The sequence below is a fragment of the Camponotus floridanus genome, unplaced genomic scaffold (assembly GCF_003227725.1).
Source record: "Camponotus floridanus strain SB8 unplaced genomic scaffold, Cflo_v7.5 scaffold79, whole genome shotgun sequence".
In the NCBI taxonomy this organism is placed as follows: domain Eukaryota; kingdom Metazoa; phylum Arthropoda; class Insecta; order Hymenoptera; family Formicidae; genus Camponotus; species Camponotus floridanus.
Window position 1 is genome coordinate 768,533 of NW_020229848.1, and position 17,996 is coordinate 786,528.

Below are 17,996 nucleotides of genomic sequence, written 5' to 3' on the forward strand. Positions count from 1 at the left end.
ATCTATCTATCTCTCTCTGTCTCTCTGATCCCTCTGTGTCCCGTTTTGCTCTCCGTTCTCCTTCCGTTTACGATGACTTTCATTGAACTGCTGGTTTCCCTGGTTCCCTGCCTCTAGTCCCCTCCCTTCCCCTCTCCTCTTGCGATGACCTATTGCACCTATTGCCCTGCGTCCTTCTGCGTTATTCTGACCCTTCTGCCGACTTCTGTTGTCACCTCGTTCTTCTTTTTTTTTTATCTCACCGCTTATGACCGTCTTTTTCCCTTCGGTCGGGGCAATCGATAGGCGTGTTAGTGTGCTTATCGCGCGAATTTAGCGCTTCCGCTCCGTGGACACGCATGCAAACAACCCCTATTAAAAATAAAAGCCGCCACCGTCACGACGCTGCGACGCGTCGCAATTCACACCTGACGTATCGATTTACGACGGGAGCGCGGGCCCGGGTTATCCTGTGTGCGAGAGAGTTTTGCTGGGGGGGTTCCTTCGTTTATCTCGCCTCCAGCTTACGAATCCGAATTCCACGTACAATGTCGACGAGTTTAATTTTCCAGATTGTAGACTCCGTACCTCCCGTCGAATTGGCGCGAATAAACGTCGTGAGATCATCCCCCTCTTCTTCTTCTTCTTCTTCTCGATACGTCCTATCAAAATCTGGCGAAATTACAACCGGCTTTTGCGATCCCCATTTCCATCCCGACAAGGTCGTTTTCGAAGCGGCTGCGACTGTGACTGTGGTCCTACATTAATCAGCGTTGAAATAAACTTAACCGAGGTAGCGCGAGAGGTAACTGCCATAACTTAAACCAGTCTTATTTACAGTCCATTCCGGACGGAGAAACACGGTACAATCCAACGAAGCTGCCTGCTACTGTGTGTAACGCACCATAATTTGGACGATACTACGCTAAGTCTATGGCAAACGGGATTACGACCGCGTTATATTATACGAGGATGGTTTGAAAAGTCCGTGCAAAAATAAAAACTGCTTAACCTTAACTTACCTAACCTAAAACTACTTAATTTTTCGGGATAAACCTTTTTTATTTTTCACCGTAATCTCCTTTAGGCTTATACACTTCGTCCAATGCTGCTCCAGTTTGTTGATCCCTTCCGATAATAGGATTGGTTCAGCTCTGCAAGAGGCATTCGTTTCCGCAATTACCTCTTCGTTTGAATAAAATCACCTTCCCACCAGCCATTTCTTCATATCGGGGAACAAGTACAAGGTATATTAAAAAAAAAAGGTGACTTTTTATTTTTCTCGAAAAATATTTATTTATTCATCAATATCTATTTTGTCCCCTTCAAAGTAATCCCCCTCAAATATTATACACTTGTGCCAGCGCTTTTTCCAATCCTCGAAGCACTTTTGATATGCGCTTTTTGGTATAGTCTCGAGCTCTTCCAGCAATACGATCTTTATGTTCTGTATTAAATTTTGTGTGAAAAATAAAATTAAGTGCTCTGACGTACTTGAAATGTTGACTGCGGCATTTGGCGAGCCTACTCTGAGCAAAAAAACGTTAAAGGGGACAAAATAGATATTGATGAATAAATAAATATTTTTCGAGAAAAATGAAAAGTCACCTTTTTTTTGAACCCACCTCGTAGTAGTCCGAGGGAGCCAAATCTGGGGAATAGGCGGGATGAGGATCGAGTTGGGACCTCAACTCCATCAATTTTGCGGCGAAATTCTCTTTCATTCATTTTTTGGAAATCACTCGACTTCCTCGACTCAAACAAACGTCAAACACAGATAAATAGACCGATCTGGCTGAAACTTGATGTGTGTTCTTCCAGAAGAGATGCTGCTAACTGAAAATAACCTCGATGCATCCCAGTGTTGCCATCTCTCCGACTTTGCACGGACTTTTCAAACCGTCCTCGTACTGCAGGAAACGTAATAAGCCGCGAGTATAAGGGAAGGTAATTAAAGCCATAACGCACGAAAAACTGATAATGAAGTCTCCGGATGCGAATATCGGGGAGAAGGAAGGCAAAGGGGAACAATGTAAGCCCTACTGTAATCTGTCCGAAAATCGGTGAAAAGTCCTCCATAGATGAAAACGTACATTGTTATAGTATAATAAAGTTCGTTAATCTCCCTAGCATCAAACATCTAAATAGGTAGCCGCTAATTTCCCGGCCATGATAAAAGTAATGATTATATCGCTTCCGTGGTTTCCTGATGATTGTTAAATAAATGCTCATCTCATTGTAACGTATAATAATTTTATGGCAGTTATTAATCCAATTATTGGAAATTTATTACGTTGCACCATTTACGCGGCGACCTCATTTTCCTTATTTTTACGAATAGTCACATCATTAATTCATGAGAAACGCACGAAATGATATAAATGTATTATTTAAAAACACTCCAAAGTCTTATCTCGTGAATTTTTCATTTTACGCTCTGAAATGTGCAAAATTAATCCTCTTAAAAATCAATATCACGTAATATTTACGATGCAGCTGAAAGCATTTAATTACACGTCACTCTTTGCAATATCTCGCCTTTAGACAATGCTCGCCACAGATAATGGTCCGATCCGATTGTCAATATTGATCTTGAGGAATATAATCACTGTAGGAAAAGGATGGATTTTCGGTCGGAAAGCAAACTATAGATTTTCGATGAAGCCCGACTTTTCGAAAAGCTGCGGAACAATTACGGGGACAATTTATTGCCTCGGGAAAACAGACGCCTTCTCGTGTGCCCATCGCAAACCGGCCGTATAATTAAGGCCCGATGCCTCTCGGCGTCGCGTCGTCTCGTCCGACACGAGTGAGGCAAAACGGATGTCATTTATGGACTGATTAGTTGCGCACCGTCATCGCAGCGATCGCATTCAGCCGCAATCGGTGGAAAGGTCTACAGAAAGAAAGCGAATGAATTAAGAATGGTGATTTTAAGCAAAATTATTTTTAAATTTTCAAGAATAACTAGTGGCTACCAAAAAAAGAAGGAGGAAAGAGAATAAAAAGTTTTCTTCATATTTGCATGACGTTTAAATATGAAATCAAGAATCGCGAGTAAAATCTTTTTAAAATCACTTTGATTTCTCTATAAAAATTTCTCGTCAAATTTCGGTATATGATGAATAAAATTTTTCTCTCCCTCTCTCTGTTGGAATTTCTCGGGAAATTTAACTAAAATTAACGAACGATGAGGTAGTAAATGAACCGATAGGTTGAAGGAATTATTACTAAATAAATTAATTTTTTTAATAAATATAGAAATTTATTTTATTTTTATTAAGTATCTCCCTTTCATTATCCTCGTCTGTTTTACATTTATTAAGCTTAACGAGCATATCGATATATAATACCCGATAATGAATTTATACGAGATAAAGCAAGATCAATACTTTCCCGAATCACATAAACAATCCGCTTTGCTACTAATTTATGCTTCCACGTACAAGATGTAAAAAATGCAACATCAAACATTTTTTTATTACAGAAATTTTTTTCGATTTAATTCAAAATTATTCTCTTCCTCTACAGAAATGTCAAATAAATGCTTAAAGAAGGGCAAGCTAAAAGAAAACGTTACTTAAAAAAATAACTAGATATAAATAAATATTCGATTCGTTTCTCTCGAGATATTTTTTCTGAATTTTTTTTTTTATCCAATTCAAATGTTTAAAAGAGCTGTGCGGTTAACAGGAGAAATATCAAATTTACACGCCGGACCTCTCTCTCGCATAAGGAATATTTTTATTAGAACGGAATAGCCTCGAGCATCTATTTAAAAACCGGCGATCGGATCGATTCCGTTCGACCTCGCGTTAAACAGCCGACGACGTTAAGCGGCAGCAGCCGCTCTCGCGATGCAGGAGATGCTGTCCGAGATATTAATTAGCACGGAGATATCCGCGGTGTGCTCGCGTGTATGAGCGCGCGATACATATCTAGCCTGAATTGCCGCGTCTGTCTGGCTACACCTGAAAAGCCATGCCTAAACCTACTCTGCCGACGACGCGGGAAGGTCTCAGCAACACGATATATTGATTACGTCGTCGAGAGAGAGAGAGAGAGCGAGAGAGCGAGAGCGAGAGAGAGAGAGAGAGAGAGAGAGAAAGGGAGAGAGAGAGATAGAGACAGAGAAAGAGAGAGAGACTGTTGGAGTAAACCAGAGAACGCGGAGCACGCCAAGCATGCCGGAGTAGAACAGCCGAATTCATCGAGGTGCACCGAAATATACGTCGAAATATGCGAATATATCACTCTTCCGTTCCCCTCTCACCTTTTATGGTTCGCATATAATCGTAAAGTTCGATGTAGCCTGCGGTAGGGTGTCTTTCGATAAATTCGGGAAAATGAAATCTAGATTAATCTAGATTAATAGCGAAGCTTTCTGTGGTCCATCACGAGATCGAGGTTTCGGCTAACATGGACGTGAACACGAACGGATCTGTTTGCAGCGGGCAGGCTTGTGTGTTCCCTGGTTAGGTTCGATAATCAGGATGCGGGTAATCAGCTGTCTGCGCAAAGTGCGCGCGAATTGATCTTCGTTCTTCCCTCGGCCGATGCACCGGCCAGTAACATCCTTTCCTCGACATCCGACGAAACGATAACGTTTCGAATTTTAAAAATTTCATAATTTTACAGTCATTTATTTTCTACCGATAGTCGTCGCATTCCCCTTTCATTTCTTTTGCAAAAATTAAGGATGTTTTGTATGTACAATCCCAGCAAAAAGTAGCTGAAACTCAATAATCCTCAAATCATTCTTCCGTATATTTCGAAAATTAAAGACTATTTTCAAAGAAGTCTTAAATTTAATTAAATTGAATTAATTATTTTATTAATTATAATATTAATTATTTTATTAAAAAATAGGAGTAATATTTAAAGATGTTTTGTATGTACAATCCCAGCAAAAAGTAGCTGAAAATCAATATTGATGAATACCCTCTTTTGGTGTATTTTGAGTAAGAAATTGTGTGGAATATTACAATTTAGCTACAGTGCAGAAATGTATTTTTTAATATTTATTGCGTTTTTATTGAAATGTTCCGAATTTTGTTAATCGAAATGATTAACTTTTGGCAGAGAATTTCACCTTGTGACAGATGGCTAACTTCATTGAATTATATTTAATATCTTTTTAATCAGTTAGTACTTGTATAATATTATTTTACCAAATATTTCCTCTGTATCTAAACTTTTGCAAATTTTAAACAAATTCTAAATATTATTTCCATGTGTTTTTGTTTGTGTTCATTTGAATCGACGTGATTATACGTTTCCCCATAAAACACATGTTAAGGATGTATTGGAGATATATTACAATCAATGAGATCGCCGTGAATTTTTAATTTAACATTCTTAATAACATTCTAAATCATCATGAATTATTTCAAATTTTTTTATTTTCTCTTTTAAAAGTTATTAATTTTTGAATTTTGCGATTTTAACATAGGATCTTATGTAAACGTTCAAGAGACAAGAATAAATTATTCACAAACTATAAAAGAACAATGATAAAAATTTCATTTTGTAATATTATATTCTTCATACATGTAAAAATATTCCCACAAAGTTTTAAAACGATTTATTTGCTCGTTTTGAAATTATTATTAAAAAATAACTGTGATTATCAGTTTGACGCAATATTGATGATAAAACGTGGCAACATTTTCTTGGAAGTTAAGACTTATTTATATTAAAAAATACTTTGAAGTATGATTTCGTGATTTAAAAAAAAATTTTGATCCATTAGAATTCATATTCTGCCCAACTTTAATTTTTTGATACTTTGGATTAATTTTTTAGACAGACGGTCCGTCCAATACATCCTTAATTTGGTGCAAATTAAAATCCTTATAACTTGTGAACGCTTTAAAAATTGTACTGAAGATTCTAAACATATGTAAGAACATTTTGTACAATTTTTATTAAATTCTCAATATTTTGGAAATAGATACAAAACATCATTAATTTCTTCGATACACACACACGTGATTTATTCGGGATAACATTTCGCATTTTTTCCCAAAAAAGGATAAAATAAAATAATAAAATCTCTTTTATTTGGAATAATAGAAAATTGCACTTTGTCGGGATACAAGGATCGAGTATGACAACGTAATCCCGTGAAAACGGGTATCGGCCTTCGGGTATATGCCTTCTTCCGAGGCGTATAATTACATTACAGCGTCTATCTGATCGTCGTGCGGCGGCGTGTATCCCATCTGGAGAGCGGCAGGATTTATGTGCGACAAACCAACTCCCGGGTTTGCAGTCGAGTCGCGAGACGGGGACAGGGGAAATTTGCGGAAGAAGGTAGAGCGCGTAGATCCTGCGGGGTGCATTGGGTATAATAAATTTTCACTATCGCGAGTTTGCCAACTAATCGGCCGCCTTTACCATTTAATTAAGGCTACCCGCCCGGCTCATCTATTGTCCGTGTCGCGTCAGCTCGGCCTGGTGCGCGTGCTTAATTGCCGGACACCCGTTGAAAATCAAGAGAAATCTCTTTCGCTCGAATTTACACTCGACCGCGATTCCTACCGCCGATTAAATAAAGGCACGAGAAATTATAATTGTATAATCCGCGTAATAGCGGATTATTAATGGTTATTTCATTGTTTTATCCGTATTTTTCTCAGTTTTGATCCGTCTGAGAAATAATGTTATTTTGCAAATTATATATTTTTTTCTTAAAAATAACTATGTATTTCTTTTACAATAGATTATTTCGTGCCTAAAAGTATCGAGATAGAATCATCGAACAGTAAATATTTTACGAAAAAACTAAAAAAACTCGGAAAATATCTAATAAAAAAATAATTATAGTGTTTCGGAAAGCTCTCGAGATAAGCTATAAGAATATGCAACAAAAAACAGGAGGTTTCGTTTAAGAAATTCAAGATGACTTTGTCCTGACTTTGGTAACGCCATTCAAGATCAAACTCATAGTGCCAGTAAATAGATCTTTTGAAATCCTACAATTTTGATCTAAAACATTTTTTTTCTAAAATGCATAGTTTATGAAATATTTGACGGTTTCCCTTTGCTGGAGACTTTTGGTACTCCCTGTATATATTTATAATTATATGTATATTATAATTTATAATTATAATTATATGTATATATTTATAATTATTAATATTTATAATTATATGTATATATTTCTAATTTTCCTATATTTGTTTCCTCCAAATTTCAGTTTGTGAGATATTTTTATGATTAGAAAATATTCTTATAAAGATATTTTTATGACTTATGAATTTTACTTATTCACGACTCCGACAACACTAGTGTTAAAAATTACTGGAATGATCGTCATCATCAAGTTAATATAACTTATATGATTTCAGTTATAGTGAATTTCTTTTCGAATCTATCTTGAATGCGCAACAAGTTTTTATCAGTTATGGAACAATCAAATAAATGTTTACAATAATTCTATTTATAAAACAGGTTTAACTAGCTGATTTGCTATTTATAAAACAGATTTAACTAAGCTAAAGCGTTTGATAGCATAATTAATTGTAAGACCACTTGATTCTTATCGAAGGATACTATATATAAGAAAGATGCAATTGGTTTCAAAACATTAAATAAATAAAATAAACAAAGTTAAAGGCTCCTCTAAATTAACAAATCAATAATAAATAGTAAAAGGCAGTAAAGAGCCAACGCAGTTGTAGGGCGTGGATAAAATAATTTCCAAGGTAGCAAATCAATTTTAACAATCCTTTCGCTTTATTCCAAACGTTTCAGACTCAATTCGAGCCTTCTTCAGTGAATCTAATAAACACAAAGAAAAGATAAATAAATCAACTAAGGAAAAATTAAAACACAATCTCAATAAATACAAAAAAGAGGAAAAAGCATAGTCACATGTATGCATGATCTATAAGAGCGACGCGACTTCGTCAAGGCTGGTCCATCTGAGAAAACATGATGCAAAAAGCCCTCTCAACGGTACAAAGCGCGAAGAGCGATGCACTAACAAAATAAAACCAAAACTAGTCACAAATCTTAAAAAAGAGAAATTCATTAACACTAATTAAAGGCAACTCACTCACTCAGACAAGAGACAGACTAGCAAAAACGAAACGAAACAATCGACAAGCTCAAAATCGAACAAGCCGATAATTCAAACAGCAACGGCAATAATGTCATATTATGGTCGGTAATAATAAGAGGACAAAGCCAGTCAAAACAAAAAACAACCCGCTAAATCTTGGGCATGTTTTCAACTATCGATAGGCACGAAGTATTTAATTTTACAGTATCGCTTTGGAGATTCAACGCATTTTTTTGGCGCTTAATATAAATCATTTCAGAAATGAGTCTTTTTCCTAAAAACTTATTCGATTTTGAGCTTGTCGATTGTTTCGTTTCGTTTTTGCTGGTCTGTCTCTTGTCTGAGTGAGTGAGTTGCCTTTAATTAGTGTTAATGAATTTCTCTTTTTTAAGATTTGTGACTAGTTTTGGTTTTATTTTGTTAGTGCATCGCTCTTCGCGCTTTGTACCGTTGAGAGGGCTTTTTGCATCATGTTTTCTCAGATGGACCAGCCTTGACGAAGTCGCGTCGCTCTTATAGATCATGCATACATGTGACTATGCTTTTTCCTCTTTTTTGTATTTATTGAGATTGTGTTTTAATTTTTCCTTAGTTGATTTATTTATCTTTTCTTTGTGTTTATTAGATTCACTGAAGAAGGCTCGAATTGAGTCCGAAACGTTTGGAATAAAGCGAAAGGATTGTTAAAATTGATTTGCTACCTTGGAAATTATTTTATCCACGCCCTACAACTGCGTTGGCTCTTTACTGCCTTTTACTATTTATTATTAAATAAATAGAGAAAACTAAAACTCATTATTGTGCCAACAATTTCTCATACTGAATGGTATAAAAATATCTCAATAATAGATTAATTTTATTATAATAAGATTAAATTTATAATAAAATTATAATAAGATTAACTTTAATGAAATGTTGATGAAATAGAATTGAAATTACCATAATAGAGAAAATTAAAAAAAATTATTATTATATAATAAAACATTATATAATTATACATTTATTTATAATATTATAACATAATTTTTCTCTTACATTTTATATTAATTTTAAATTCATATAAATTAAAAAAACAAGAAAGAAACATGACATATATGTATATCTATAATATTGAGATTATTTTATATCATATAGATAAATGATTTTAATTATATACTATAATTTTTTCTTGTAATTACACACAGAATTGTAATATGCAAGGATTATAATTTATTACAAACTTGGATTATTTCAAGAAATAGAATGTCTATTGTGGATCCATGTATTTCAAATTATTTATCATGTATATTAATATATAATTTATAAAGTATACAATACAAAAATATATTTATATATATATTTTTTTAAATAAATTTGTTAATTTCTATTACATAAATCTATTGTGTTCATCTTTGACTTTGTAAAACTGATTTTAACTTTTTAGAACATTTTTTCAAACTATTATTGATTTATATCATCTTATCTGCATATATTAAATATATGTCGATATATATATATATATATATATACAGGGTCTACCAAAAGTGTGGAAACCCCTAAATATCTCGGAAAATATACGTTTTACAGAAAAGTGTTTCCAACAAAAGTTGTAGGGTTTAAGAAGATCTATATACTGATTCTATCAGTTTGACCTTGGATGGCGTCGTCAAGGTCAGGTCAAGGTCACATTGACTTTTTTAAATGACACCCCCTACATTTGATTGCATATTCTTATAGCTTAATTCAAGAGCTTTCCAAAACACTATAATAATGTTCATTTTTATTAAGTACTTTGCGAGTTATGAGGGTTGAAATAATTTCTTAATTTTACATAAACCATAAAATATCTAGTAAACCATTCATTTTTCGATTATCTTACCTTCATACTTTTATGTACAAATTAATGAGAGGAATCAATTGGTGTAAAGAAAACACATAGTTGTTTCTAAGAAAAAATATGTAATTTGCAATTAACAATTCCATATTTTTTCTTAAAAACAACTGTATGTTTTCTTTACACCAATTGATTCCTTTCATTATTTTGTACATAAAAGTATGAAGGTAAGATAATCGAAAAATGAATGGTTTACTAGATATTTTATGGTTTATGTAAAATTAAGAAATTATTTCAACCCTCATAACTCGCAAAGTACTTAATAAAAATGAACATTATTATAGTGTTTTGGAAAGCTCTTGAATTAAGCTATAAGAATATGCAATCAAATGTAGGGGGTGTCATTTAAAAAAGTCAATGTGACCTTGACCTGACCTTGACGACGCCATCCAAGGTCAAACTGATAGAATCAGTATATAGATCTTCTTAAACCCTACAACTTTTGTTGGAAACACTTTTCTGTAAAACGTATATTTTCCGAGATATTTAGGGGTTTCCACACTTTTGGTAGACCCTGTATATATACATATTATTGAAATTTGTAGCTTTTATCACATACATTCTATTTATAACAATGGATAATCATTTAAAATTTCTTATTGTACGTAAAATAGATAATTAGATTTAATGCTCATTTTGGTTGATCAAGAACCATGTGGCCTGCATTTCGTACAAGAACCTCCGTTAAATTGTCAACAGTTTTTGCGTAACTTGCTAATTCGTTTCCGACCTTCCACAACTTTCTCGGTACTACTTTTGTATATTTATTTGCTCCGGACCATTTCATCCTTCGTATATAATTCTCCGTGAGTGAGTATACCACAATGACATCCAATTGTCCATTGTAAATGGGTCAATTCAATGAATCACTTTATAGTGTCTCAGAAGATTTTCTAAAAAAATTATTATAGATTGCGTGAAGTCATCTTTTAGATACTCTTGAATTTAAAAAATGAAATAATGTTGTATTTGCCACGAAAACTATATTATTACTCACATGTATAGCAGATTTTATATCGATTCTTTAAATGTCCATTCGGACATTCATTCAGAATCATTATTATTGTTTACTTTTTTAAATACTTGTAATAATAATCAAAACTAGTTAAATTATAAAACAGAGAATTTGAATCACGATAAACAATATTAAAAATCTCATCTGCTTTGGCGAACTTCTTCTGTTTAATAAACTCGGGCTTTTTACTCGTATTTTTCGATATTTCCATTTCATTGGCCTGATTTGACACAAATTGTTATATAAAAAATTGATTTTCTGGATCACATATTCTAAATCATATATCATCAATGGCTAAGTCCTTCAAATTAATTTTTGTTTTGGCTTCGATATTATAATTTTTAATGGTGAGACACTGCTGACACATATTTTCCGACATATGACTCACCTGTGACACACAAAGAAATCATTATTTTATAATTCTGAAAACAATAGGAAAAATTGGACTAAAGCAGTATGAATATTTCTTCCTACTTATACTTCATTTCTAGCATATTCCTTCTTGTTATCGATAATTACAATCAAATTATCAATGTATATATTTATATTCCAAGTTCTTCCCATTATATGAGCATTTTCACATTTTTAAGGTTTTTTTAAAGTTTTATTAGCAGCTAAAACGAATGAACCATTTTTCAAGAACAGACCAAACATAAATAAAGTTGTACCTTCTATCTTGTAGCCATAAAACTACTGGTGCAATCTTTGGATTATGTTGTATTTGTACACAAATAATTACTTCCTAAGCAATTTCGATGTTTAATATATCAAGTTATGTACTTGTTATGTACAAGCATTCGAAAATCTTTTATAGCAACTAAACTACATACATAATTATATATACAAAGATCATTAATCATTGTTTACCATAATTGAGAAAAATCAGAAGAAAAGTTTGGAACTTATATTTTTCATTAACTGTGAAATAACCCGAGTAACTATTATAACATCATCCATATCCTAGTATAAAGTGACAACTTTTGCTCATGCCTCATCGATTTTTTCATTTTTTATCAAAGGCGTCAGGAAAAAACAACATATCAGGATTCCTTTTCGTCAACGAGACGATATTCCTTCAGTTGCGGATATATATTCAAGAATCCTTATGTACTTTTGTATGATAATACGAAGAACAAGAAGCTCAGAACTACACTATTCATGTTGCTGTGAACTGTGATGATCGGTAATATGTCGACTTGTGTCTTTATCAATAATATATCAGGATTATATGTATGTATATATGGAATTGTTAATTGCAAATTACATATTTTTTCTTAAAAACAACTATATTTTTTCTTTACACTAATTGATTCCTCTCATTTTGTACATAAAAGTATTAAGGTAATTATTTTAAGATAATCGAAAAATGAATATTTTACTAGATATTTTATGGTTTATGTAAAATTAAGAAATTATTTCAAGCCTCATAACTCGAAAAGTACTCTATGAAAAAATACATTATTATAGTGTTTTGTAAAGCTCTTAAGGCTACAAGAAATATAAAGCTACAAGAATATACAAAAGTATATAGGATGTTCCATTTAAAAAATTGAAGGTGATCTTCATGTGATCTTCAAACGATTTTCAAGGTAAAACCAATGACACCATCTTATAGCTCCCTTAAAACCATACAACTTTTGTTAAAACCATAAAACATTTTCACCGAAACCACCATGGTTTCGAAATATTCGAGCGTGAAAGATATATATACAGGGTGACCCATGACTGAAGGTCCATACTTTAAGGCCGTGTTGCTGATGCCATTTAGAGTAAAAAAAGTCTAATGAACATATGTCCGCAAATGCTTCCTAATAAGAATACAAGTATTAAAAGTTGAATATTTAAAAAAAGAAAAACATTTAGAAAAAAATAGAAAGAAAATGTGGTAAATGTTTACTTTAGGTTACACAGCTCGAAAAATTTTTATTTTCACATATGTTGTAGAGAATACATTTTTAAGTAATACACCGTTTAAATTTTGTGGCGTCCTCTCTTCGTTCTTGAGATATCCACTTTTGAAATTTTATACTTTCATGTCATCTTTTATATCCTATTTATGTGTTTACATTTTTTGTTTACATTTGCTCAACACGGTTTCATATTATATTTTCCTTGTGTGTTTATATTTTTTTGTTTACGTTTGCTATCTCTAATTAATATTCTAATATAAATATTCTAATAAAAAAAGATAAACAATTTAAATTTATATAGAATTTAATACAATTTAAAAATATCACAAATGTATGTGTACACACACGCGCGCGGGGGATGTAAGGAGCTTTCGGCCCCCCTCTTTCGCAACCACTCCGTCGGTAGTCAAGGTAGACCTCGCTTTACAACTTACAGCATATATTGTGATTGAATTCTTCGCAATGCGTCCCCTACCGGCGGGGTGGTTGCGGAAGGGGGGTCGAAGAGCCCCTTACGTATGTGTATGTGTGTGCCTATATTTCTTTTTAAACATATATAATGTGGTAAAATTATATTCTATTCTTGAAACTTTTTTTGTTAATAACTATTTAGTAAATAACAATAAGCGGCTAAAACCTTTTGAAAGTTATTCAGAAAGATGGCTTCCGGAAATGTATACAGAAAAATAACCATATATAAAAATAAACATATTTAGAAAGTAACGAAAAGCAAGTAAAGAAAAGATGATATAAGTAAATATAAAATTTCAAAATTGCATATTTCAGGAAGAGAGAGCGTCGCAAAATTCAAACAGTGTATTATTTAGGAATGTATCCTCTACAACATATGTGAAAATAAAAATTTTTGCTGTGTAACCTAAAGTAAACATTTATCGAAAATATAATACCGGATTGACAGAATATAAACGATACTAAACTGACCGAAAATGTAAACAAAATCAGACCGACAAAATGTAAACCATACCAGACTGATAAAAATGTAAACAGTAACACACTAATAGAAAATGTTTCACATATTCATATCAACTTTCAATGCTTATATTTCTGTTAGGAAGCATTTGCGGACATATGTTTATTAAACTTTTTTTACTCTAAATAGCATCAGCAACATGTCCTTAAAGTATGGATTTTCAATCATGGGACACCCTACACACACACACGCGCGCGCGCGCGCGCGCGCGTGTGTGTGCGTGCGTGCGTGCGTGCGTGCGTGCGTGCGTGCGTGCGTGCGTGCGTGCGTGCGTGCGTGTGTGTGTGTGTGTATAATGCGCATCCAATATGACAGTTTCTTATTTTCTTATTTTTTACTCGCTTTAGATACGATCAGAAAGTCGATCATGAATCTTTTCCTCTAATGTGAACTCGTGAAAAATGAAAAGTTTTATTAACGAATATTGAATTCGTCAATAAAACTTCATTTTCCACGAGTATATGCTGTAATAAAAAATTCACGATCGATTTCCTGTAGTAGAAATGTCAAATATAATCACCATAGCTATCATTTAAAGAAGCTTTACAAATTGTAAAAAAAACACGCCATGTACATAAAAAATATACCAACTTGTATAAAACAAAAAAATTTTAAAAATCGAGGAACGACTTCACATGCACGGACTTTGCAATCATTCAGCCGGTTAATCACAGCCGGCGCCAAAATCTATTTGAAAAATTGAGAGAAGGACAATTTTTTTATAATTATATATTTTTATTTTTTTTAAATAAATATATAAATGTAAAGACTTACTTGATGTATTGAGAAAATATAGAAAAGATGAAATAAAATTCAATTAAGAGCTATAATCTTAAATTTTAAATTGATTTTTTTAAAACTTTTTTTTTAAACTTTACTACTTCTCTATAAAAATATGTCACTTCTTTAAAGTATTAATGCATTGTTCATATGATATTGAAAGAAAGAAATTTTTTCAATTCTATTTACTCAAAAAAAAAAGATTTTTTTGTTAATCTTGTACCTACAGTAACAAGTTTAGAGATGCAAAAAAATTAACTAAGATAGATGAATGATTGGATATTGATATCGTATATATTTTGAACTTAATCAATCTAAATGATAGAAAATTTATATCTAAACTATTAGTAAAATTTAGAAAAAATTTAGAAAAAGTCTTTTTGCGAGCCTAATCAAATTTGTTATAAATTTGACTGAAATCCACAGAAAAGTTTCTCACAAAAATTGTTTCAGCTATAGTATTGAAATAATTACAGTGTAATGATTTTTTAACAATTGATCTAAATTTATTTAGAAGACTACTAGAAGATTACTAGAATTTACTGCTTTAACCTTAATAAATCTTACTTATAACAAATTCAATTTTCATAAAAACAATTTTCTAGGCACAAAAAATATCAATAAATTTTCGAATTCTTACTAGCCTTAATCGATAGAGTGAGTTTGAATTGTATAAAGAAAATATCTTTATTTTTGCGCTGCGTGATCTACAAACGGAGATATCATAACGCAAAGTTGAAATATGAAAATTTTCAATTAAGAAACGTCTTTATCATCATCATCATCATCATCATCATCATTAACGCACAGGTACACAACACATAAAAAGAGAAAACGTACATTTCCTACTCTCGACAGAAGATAAATTTTTAATTTTTAATTTTAAATAAATTTTAAATTTTAAATTTTTTAATAAATTATTATTATATTTAGAATTTTTAAATAAATTTTTAATTTTTTAATATTATGATTTTTGTAAATTAAAACAACTATTTTGTATAACAATGTTTTCAATTAAAATATTTCTATTTATCTTGTATAAATTTTTATTCTTAGTTGGCGCAATTTTTTTATATCACTACTTTTGTAGATAATATGACAGTTGGATGCAATTAGTGCATGAACTTGGCGCCCTTGGCGCCCAAAAACCTCTTTTTAAAAAGGTAAGTTTTTGGGGATAAATAAAGACAGACATATATTTAAGTTTTGCTTAAGGGCCTCCGCACAAGGTGTTCCGTATCGCATTACGTTACGTTAAGTACAGATTGTAAATTTAACTCTGTACGTAAACTTAAACTTCAGTCAACGCACAGAAAAAATCGTAACGTAAAGACATATCTTTAAATTTACGATCTATACTTAACGTAACGTAGTGCAATACGGAACATTTTGTGCGGAGGCCCTAAAGCTGAAATAACGTTAGTATAGGCCTTAAAATCTCATTGTAGATGCATTAGTCCCGATTTACAACAGATAATTTAGGCCCTAAACCTTAAGAAATTGACCAATCACAACCGAGTATTTTCTTCATACTTGACTGTGATTGGTCAATCTCTTAAGGCTTAAGGCTTAAATTACCTATTGCAGACCCGGCCTTAAGCAGCGTCTACAATGAGATTTTAAGGAGACTTAAGGCGTAAGATTTAGGCCCAGTTCCACAACTCGAGTTAATCCGAGTTTAATACGTTAAATTGGATCCTGATTGGTCCATTCACTACTTAAACTCGGATTAACTGAATTGTGGAACTGGGCCTTAAGAAATTGACCAATCACAATCGAATATTTTCTTAATACTTGATTAATTAAGTCTCCTTAAAATCTCATTGTAGATGCCACATTAGAGAAGACGATCACGACGAAGCTAAAGCCGAAAGTTAAGGCACCGATCGCCAAAAAGCAAAAAGAGGTCGAGGACGGCATTGTCAGCGGAGAGAATCCACCCAGGAGGACAACTCGACGCAAGAAAACAATAAAAGAGAACGATGAAGAGAATATTTCACCGGCGGAGACAAGAGTACGATCCATGAATAAACTGAGAAAGAGCATAAATGCCGAGAGAGAAGTAATCGGGGAAGCTATTGATGAGGTAGAGAAGAAGAACGATCATTGATAATCGACATGGAATCTCGCAAAACGATAAAGGAACCTAATAAGCTCATTCTGAGATTCCTGACCTCGAATTTTTTTCGAATACTTTCGTCTGCTGATTTTTTATTAGTAGAAATAGAGAAATAAAAGCTAAATCATGATGTAAAGAAACAAGGTGAAGCATTGCGCATAATGGCAGCAGCTTTTGGCGATTGATCCGAAGGCAACCCATTTTGCAGGCGCTCACTTTAAAGTGAAATTCGATTATAAAGAATAAAAATACAATAAAATTTTAAATATATATTTGATGAAATACAATAAAATACAGGAATAAATAAAATAACGTTTTTTTGTGATTCTTTTATATTTAAAATAACATTTAATAACATATGATAATGATTTTAAATAAAATGTAGACTTAAATAAAATAACAATTTAAATATAAACTTTATTGCACATAAACATATTATTAAGCAAATATCAAACAATATGATGTCTCAACATTAATTATATTTAGTTTATATTATTTTATTTTATTAATTATATTTACTACTTACTGCATATGTTGCATCAAAGGACGAATGATACACTGACGGGAGCAGTCATTTGCTTTTTTTACAAAATGGGTCGCGCGCTGATTGGTTTAAAAATTGAAAGAGTGCGCATTATCGGGAATGCTTCACCTTGTTTCTTTATACCGAGATAAAGAAAATTGTTTCACTTAAGGACGTTAAGCTTATTATTAGATAAAAATTTGGACGTTAAGCTTATTATTAGATAAAAATTCAAATCTTTGATATTTAGCAAGAATAATAACATTGTGATCGCTCTTACAAAATTCGTGGTATGTTATCGGTCATTAAAAAAAGTTATTAACAATGAAAAATCTTTTTTTATAATAAGCTGTTATATAATAATATTTAGAATTAAAAATTGCGGTGTTGTCAAATTTATTTTAAAATAAAATTGGAGTCAAAATAATGTCAAATTAATTATTTTAGTTTTTTGCGATAATTAATCAACAAATAATTTTAATAAGTCAAAAAAACTTAATAAATTATTTTAGAATTATTGAAATTGATATTTTTAAACAATTAACAAACTGTAAATAAAATTTGTAAATAATAGTCCTCATTTGACTCACGATTACCATGTATGAACGTTCTTATAAAATTTCAAATTAAAGAACTTGAAGCTTACTTCAAGTTAAAGAACTTAAGATTTGAAAGAATATTTTAGAATTATTTTATTATTGAAATTTCTATAAAGTAACAAATAAATTCAATAAGTCT

The 17,996-nt window shown here is 32.0% G+C and overlaps 1 pseudogene; it reads right to left on the reverse strand.

Annotated features, from left to right (window-relative positions):
* Nucleotides 1–487: 487 nt before the first annotated feature.
* LOC105259066 lies at nucleotides 488–11,892 on the reverse strand (annotated as a pseudogene).
* Nucleotides 11,893–17,996: the final 6,104 nt, after the last annotated feature.